Raw genomic sequence first — 8,150 nt, 5'->3', positions numbered from 1 at the left:
ATTACAATAAAGATCAATTTGAATATTTCTTGTGGCTCACTGAAGACATGGAAACAAAAATAAATATGGTTATATTGAGATCACAAGTTAAATTCTCAAGACTGACATGTCATTGGTTTATTTAGAGCTTGACATTGATGCAGTGTCTATTTTTGGCCACCAGATGGTATTGTTTACTATCAGTATATCTAGTCATCTTCTATTAAAGTGTGAAATATGTAGCTTGTCTGCAAATTCATGCAAAATAAACCTTAATTTCGTTTGAATTAGCTTGTGTTCTTTAATGATCCAGAAACATATTTTTATGTATCATTTTATTTTCATGTTTCTTTCTTTTTTTTTTTTAAACTAGATTTGTACCATTAACAACTTGTTAGCCTTAGGGCGAAATTCGGGGGGGGGGGGATTGCTGTCCCATCTTGTACACTTCCAGTTTCACTGCTACTGAACTAAAGATATTTTCATAATGTATCATCGCACATTCGCAATAACTTACACTCAGCAACCTTGGAACCTTAATTTATATAAGAAAAAACAAAACAGGACATGCTATCATTACTGGGCCATTTCAATTACGCAATTTGCATCAGAGACTCTCTCCATCTGGCTCTAGGCACAATTAAATCATACATTAGTGGGATCCAGTATCATTATCGTTTTATTGGCAGTTTTTCCCCTATCTTGCTGTCTATCCCACCAGTCTGTTTCACACTGCAAGGATTCATCAAGCACAGCCCAAGTACAATTTAGAATCAGTAATTGCATCTGATTCTCATTCAGCCACACTCTCTCCAGGCATTCGAAAGCAAATAATAGAAGATATCTGTTTCCACCAAATGGAAACACTGTTTAAACAATAACATTCAGGTCTTTTACCAAATAAATAATCAACGGTAAAGATATCAATGTTATACTCAAGTCATGCGACATTAAGTTACACATCGCCATCAAGAGCTGGATCAATATTTATTCTACATTATCGAGCTCTGTTAGATACAAGGGTACTGTTAAGCCGCCGCCATCTCAGTAGCAGATTTGCCATTTTGTCAATCGGTCATCCCCTGATTCAGTCGTCTTTAACCGCATTTTTCAACGGTTCGCAAACCAGCGTCTGCAGACTCTACACATTCACAACCCAATCTACCTCCCTCTGTGAAAATACAATCTTGATACAGCATCAGAGCATTTAGGATAAACATTCCAATCGCGAGGGCTATTAATAACAATAATCAAATATTCTACCCTGCATCACTTTCTTAAAGTCAACGGGTTTATTCTAATCATAACCTCTAGATGGCAGTATAACACCACAGTTCTATACATATTAGCAGGTCCTCTTTCATGGCGAAAATCATGTATTTTCAAAGGGATCAATTTTACTTCAGAAGTTAATATTTCATTCGATGTGAGACACGTCGGATATGGAAACCACGTCCTCCTATTATCAACGTTTAAGTCATGGTGCCCTCCTACCCTGCAATGGACAATACACTCAGACTGCTCCTGATCAAATCAATAGATTTCACAGCAGCCTCAGAGCAACGCATCATCCTCAGGTTATGCAATGGCCTCAGATCTTTGCATTCTTCATCTCTGCCCGAAGCCAGCCCTATCTTCGGCTCCATCTAAACCGCCTTAACACTCAAAGACCAATATCCACATTCAGCAGATCTCTGCGCTCTACAGCAGGCCACTGCACACTACCGATGGCACGCCACCATTCACTAGTACAGATAACTGCTTCAGCAGATCTCTGCTCTCTACAGCTGGGCCACTGCATGCTACTGACAGCACTCCATCGTTTATTTCCTCAGAGCTCTGCACTGCTCAGCAGATCCCCACCCTCTACTCTTACAGCAGATCTCGGCTCCCTCTTCAGATCTGCTTGCTGTTGCTGCAGGCAAAAGTTGCTTTAGTTTACCGCTTAAATCTACAACTGCCCTCTTCCAGATCGTACTCAGATCGTGGCAGCCATTTCCACTTGACTTCCTCAGCAATCTAGTCGTGTGTCCGCTCATCCTTTCAAATACTACAAACATTAATACATGGTGAGAGACGTGAAGAATGACTCGAGTTATGAAACCCAAATCTCTGAATGTGAGTTCACCTCTTTTCCATTCCAAGCAGACATGATGGTAGCATACCGCTGATCAATCCCATATTAACTAACACATAGGATAGTCTCACCACTATTGTCCCCAGAACCGTCTTTCTCCCCACTCATTTTGGATCAAGCAGCTACTTCCGCAGCCAGAGCCAACATCGATCTCCATCCGGTCGAGGAGCATGGGGCGCTGGTCCTCTGCAGCAGTCAATTCATACATCCGTTCATCCCCTACCAACATAGCAATAGCCCTAAAAGACTGGCTAGCATGCCTGGAGTGGGGGCTACCTGACCGCCAGCGCCACCAGAGGTTTTCCCCTTCTAGGAAGAGGTTTTTTCCTCTCCACTGAGCGGCAGGTAATCGCATAACCATACCACACTAACACTATTTTAACCTCTCCAGTTTGTCTTGTATGTCCCTTCCTTTCCCATCTTGTCCAGCTGTTTCTTTTATGTTATGCACTGGCAACATATTGTCTGTCTCACTGTGAGGGTCTCCGCAGAGAGCCGGGGGTCCATCCTTTGGGGGGGGGGGGGGGAGTGTGGATTCACTCCCCTGACCTCAGGTTGCCACGATACCTCATGCTCGCTCTAAGGGGGTTCTCACCGGGTGAGTCAGAGGGGACCCCTGGCCACTCTATTCTTTCGCAGCTCATGCGCTTTTCTACCTCGCCATGTGAGGCGCTGTCCTTCCCTCGCTAGGGACGTGGCCCGCTTTACGCTCTCAGTGCCCAGTCCCAGGCTAACCCATCTCTCTGTTGCAGATTCCTTGCTGGACCTTTTTCCCAGCTTCGGAGGCCTCACCTCACCTCATGTGAGGGCAGCACCAAACCAGTCAAGGAATCCTTTACTATTCTGCTTTCAGCCCTATGATCAGGCTATTCCTATTGCCCCGAGAGAGGCACCTCTGCCAAGCAGAGCAACTTTTACATGTTTTTAGATCCTCAGGAACACTACCATTGACCAAACTCCATCTTCTGTAAAAGCAGATGTCATTGGTCGGGATCTCTCTCTATCCTAATTTAAGCGGAGCCCCCTCTAAGCCCACCTAAGCTGAGTTACGGGATTGAGCCTCTATCCTTGGCCGAGCATCATTCGCTCAGCCCGTCTTACTAACAGCTCATTTCTGCTTCCTCTGCTCTATCCTCACAGCCTCAGCGGACACCCTGTGAAATGTACCTTTAAATGCAAATTTAAACTGGAGCCAATTGAGACATACAGTAAATTAACTAAACCTCTTTTTTTTCTTTGAGGTACTAAACATAATTTTAAATGGCTTTTCAGTGAAAGCAAAATACACCTTTATTTATTTAATTGAAATGATCAATCTTTATGTATTTCAGTTAAGACATCATCTGAGAAAACCTACAACAGAGTCTAGCCACTTTATTGGGACCAACTGTAAAAGGAACTAATCTTCAGGAAACGTTATGCCAGTGTACTCATGATATAAAAATATAGAATGGTTAGCTGTTAGTTTGCTGTAAACTGGGAGAAAAACAAAGAAAGATAGACAACATGCCTTTAAGGAAATGCTAACCTCCCAGAAGACAGCTGTCATTTTTGTAAGTCAGAAGCAATCGCTCCAGAGTATTGTGACATCTGGAGGACTTCACTGAATGTGCACAAAAAACAAAGAGTGAATGTAGGCAGTGAGTGCTTAGTACTGACACTGTACTGCTGCTCATTGTTAGTGGTTAGTTAATTGTATTTCCTCAACCAACTCTCAATCTTAATGCTGAACTTTTCAGTTAGGCATTAGTTTTTGTTGGGCAGCCATGGTGTAATTAATTTAATCTTTTGGTTTACAAGATATGTTTTAAATTGAAAATCCACATGTATTTTTCATTAAAAACGGCACATTTTAAATCTGTATAGAATTTGTTTTGGAATTGTAAGACGGGTAATATTTATGACATTACTGTGAAGCTACAACATCCACTATGTAATGGCACAAGTATAAAGAGGTGGTGAGGTAATCTTTAGTTTTATTGTGTGGTGTTCCAGTGCAATGGAACATGAATCTAAGACTCTTTAATTAACACACAGTTTATTACAAGGTCTCTTCCTTATTAGTTCACAAAGCCTGGAGGATGTGAATGCTGTAGGAGATCCAGATAAAAAAAGAAAGTTTCATTCACTCATAAATGAAAAACGCTGGAATTCCTGACCTTCAGAAAATCAAAAATAAGTAAAAACCCCAACCAATGTGATACACATGAGTGCTTTAAAATCCTAGGGCAGGAGAGTACTTTCATGAAGCTCTCTTCGAAAGAAAGACACATCTGAAATGGAAAATGAAAGCACTGGTGAACACACTGTATCTGTGTGACAAAAACCAGCATTAGCATCTCATGTTACATAATCAGGAGGAAGAGAAACTGCTTTTGCAAGGTGTCCTGTTCCCATTGGAACCAGAGATCAAAGTCTCCATTCATTGATTGAGCAGGTAAAGTGTTGCACAACTGCAGTGCTATGTTTTCCAGGCCAGAAGGTACATTTTCATGATATTGACAGTTCAAATTTTATTCCTTTTTTTTTTTTATCCATTATTATTATTATTATTATTATTTATTTCTTAGCAGACGCCCTTATCCAGGGCGACTTACAATTGTTACAAGATATCACATTATACATTATTTCACATTATACAGATATCACATTATTTTACATACAATTACCCATTTTTACAGTTGGGTTTTTACTGGAGCAATCTAGGTAAAGTACCTTGCTCAAGGGTACAACAGCAGTGTCCCCCACCTCGGATTGAACCCACAACCCTCCGGTCAAGAGTCCAGAGCCCTAACCACTACTCCACACTGCTGCCAAAATGTAACTGACATACTTGTTTTGATAGTCCAGTGCTTCAGGCCATATAACCTAATTCAACAGGTCCATGGGAGAAGTGGTTCTTTGGATATACAGTATGTTGAATTATTAGTGTTATGTTTTGCTTTAATAACAGAAAAGAAGACATTAAAAGGTGGGGACAATTTCACTCAAGAAAGTGAAACTGAAATTGAAAACAAGAAAGTAAAAGAAGTAAAAGAAAATATAGAATTGGTGGGAGTGACCTGGCTAATTCTTCTCATGTTGGTTCCAGGTAGGCAACTGAATTGCTAAAAAAATCCCAGATAACACATAATTGTGTGCAGATGTTGAAAATGGTATGTCAAGATTAGTGGTAACCAGGGTCTGTGGAACCAGCACTAATACTTAATGCTTCTTTTGTAATGTCATCCAGAAATAAGGATTCGTTTTACTGTTTTAGTGGTGAAATTGTTCACAATTTTATTTTACTACAATAAACCAATAACAGCTGGGTCCTTACTCCAAATGATCAAGTAGCACAATTTAAAAGGGAAAAGGCACCCACTATAGTTACTAAACCTGAAAAAAAAGCATGTGTGTTATTACTAGCACTGTCATTTTACAAAAAATGACTGCAAATAATAAACAGAAATGGTCTTTGGTGTCATTTCATTAACATCAATTTTGTAAATGTAATGAACATATCAGCTTATTATTGTCTATCCAACAAAACAGTGGAGCCCTGGATTTTGTATGCTTTCCATTACCTCATCACCCCCATGCCAGACTTTGGGCCTCCTCTAAAGCCCCACACAATCCCCACCCTACTGGAAAGCACTACAGCCAAATATACATTATTTAAAATCATTAACATTCACAGCTGTAAAGGGATTAATTACAAAATACTGTTTGTTTAATTTCATTACTGAAAGAAAACTGGCATGAAAAATCCGGTATCTCATTATTTATTTATTTTCAAAAAATGAACGTACAGAACAACCAAGACTAAAGGGTAATTAGCAGGGTTCCGAGAAATATACTGTTATATGTCCTCACGTGTTGCTACAACTGTTACCAGTAAATTTTATTTTCATTGTTAACACCCTGACAACTTTTTACACTTATAACTTTAAAGTCTGTTTCAAAGCTTTTTTTCAAAATGGCCACTGTGACAGGGAGCCCTGTCGCTGGTTCCTGCACAAGTGTGTGCAGCTGAGACGCGTTGCTGGGAAACAGATTGGGCACTGTTCGAGGCCACTGCATGGCCATTGCCACCAGACGGGCATTGAGTGAAAGTTTGCTTGTTTGCATCAAGGAGGAGAGCGTCCGCTTCACAGGACAACTACTACGGAACCCCTTGACTGCAAGACGGTGCCTGTGAAGCTGCTCAGCCAGGACCGTCGCAACAACCCAGAGTCGCTAGGAGGCCGGGAGCTCCGAAGGAACAGTAGTAGGTCAGTTTAGGGGATGTTGATCCCAAACAGTATGGAGAGGGTTACCATAGAGTAGTAGGTTCCTGGAGTGGGACGTTCCTTTTAGTGTGTCTAGCGCTCGCCATTTTGTGTGGCAAACTTTTATTTTTAACTTTATTTTTTTTCTTTTGTTTATTAAATCCGAAGCTAGGATTACCGTTGTTGGTATCCTAGCGTCAGCCTGTATTGAAAATAAATCTGCGTGCCTGTGTGGCGTGTCAACACCAATGCTCTTTGTCTGCCTCATGATTATTCAGTGATGACCCACACATGTAACACATCACCCTGTTACAGGTAATTCTATACTTTTCGGAACCCCACTACTTACTTTAATCGTCTAAGACTTGCATGCTGATGAACTTATAGCACTGTGGCAGGAAATATAGTGCCTATTTTAAAAGCATAACATAGTAATTCAGTAAGTTCAAACCCATAACAAGACAGGCAGGACAGAAACACTGAAGCATGAAAATTGTTGATGTAAAACAATAGACCTTCAGGCCGGGCCATACCACCGTAGATTCAGCCTTGGTCCCTCCCCAATGCTGATTAATCTCCTTATTGGTGCCCCAAATTTGCATAGTCCAAAGTAAAAAAAAAAAAAAGTTTTTTAAAAATCTTTCTCTAAGGTATTCTGGTCTCTTCAATTTCCTTGTAAACAGTGCACTCACAGTTTGGCATGTACACAGGCTCAGTACTACAAGCTGAAGTGCTGATGTGTGTGTATTGCAAAATAAAAGATTTAAACAAAACAAAACACTTTTCAAAAGCAAACGGCACGGTGGCAAAACAGACAGACAATAAACAAAACAAACACTGAACAAACAAGTAATGTTGTGTATTTCTCTCTAGGGCTACTAATTTTCCATGATCGTGGAATCACGGACGGAATCACGGATTTGGCATTGGGAACGGAATTGGCATTTAGGGAATGGAATTCCCTAACTGCACCTGGACCAATAAACACTTATTTATTTTACCAACTGTACCAAATACAAAGCCAATGCGTTTACTGTGCAATGAATGTGTGTCAGTAGTTAAGGAATACAATATGAAAAGGCATTTTGAAACCAAACAGGGAGCTTTTGGAAATACGTATCCAGAGGGCACAGTAGTTAGAAGCTCAAAAGTAGAAGCGTTGATCTCTTAACAGTTATACTATTAATATGCCTACTCCGTTAAATTCTCACACTGTTCTATTATTAAAGTACTATTCATATAGGAAAATTTGTGTGTCTTGTTCAATATATGAACATTAAGTTATATAATATGTATTATATTGCTTAAAAATGTGCAGATGGCTCCCGAGTGGCTCATCCTGGAGGTCGCCGGTTCAAGTCCAGGGTATTCCACTACCGACCGTGGATGGGACTTACCAGGTGGCGGCGCACAATTGGCCAAGCGCCGCCTGCGTGGGGGGGCCAGGGTGTCCTCGGCTCACCGCGTACCAGCTACCCCTGTGGACTGGCCGGACGCCTGCGGGCTTGCCTGTAAGCTGCCCAGAGCTGCATGGTCCTCCAACGCTGTAGCTCTGAGGTGGCTGCATGGTGGGCCTGCAGAGTGAAAAGAAGTCGGTTCCAAATTATAAATAAATAAATAAATGTGGAGAGTAAAATACTCTGGCCCGTCTTCTCCTAACTTTTTTTCCAATCTGGCCCCCATAAATTAAAAAAAACTAGTTGAAGAGCCCTGCATTAACTAAGACAACTCTATCTGGCCAGGGTATACAAGAAACACATTATTATTTATTTATTTATTATTAT

This window comes from Acipenser ruthenus, chromosome 3 (assembly GCF_902713425.1).
Source record: "Acipenser ruthenus chromosome 3, fAciRut3.2 maternal haplotype, whole genome shotgun sequence".
In the NCBI taxonomy this organism is placed as follows: Eukaryota; Metazoa; Chordata; class Actinopteri; order Acipenseriformes; family Acipenseridae; genus Acipenser; species Acipenser ruthenus.
The sequence above is the reverse complement of the archived record's forward strand: the minus strand, read 5'-3'. Positions refer to the sequence as shown.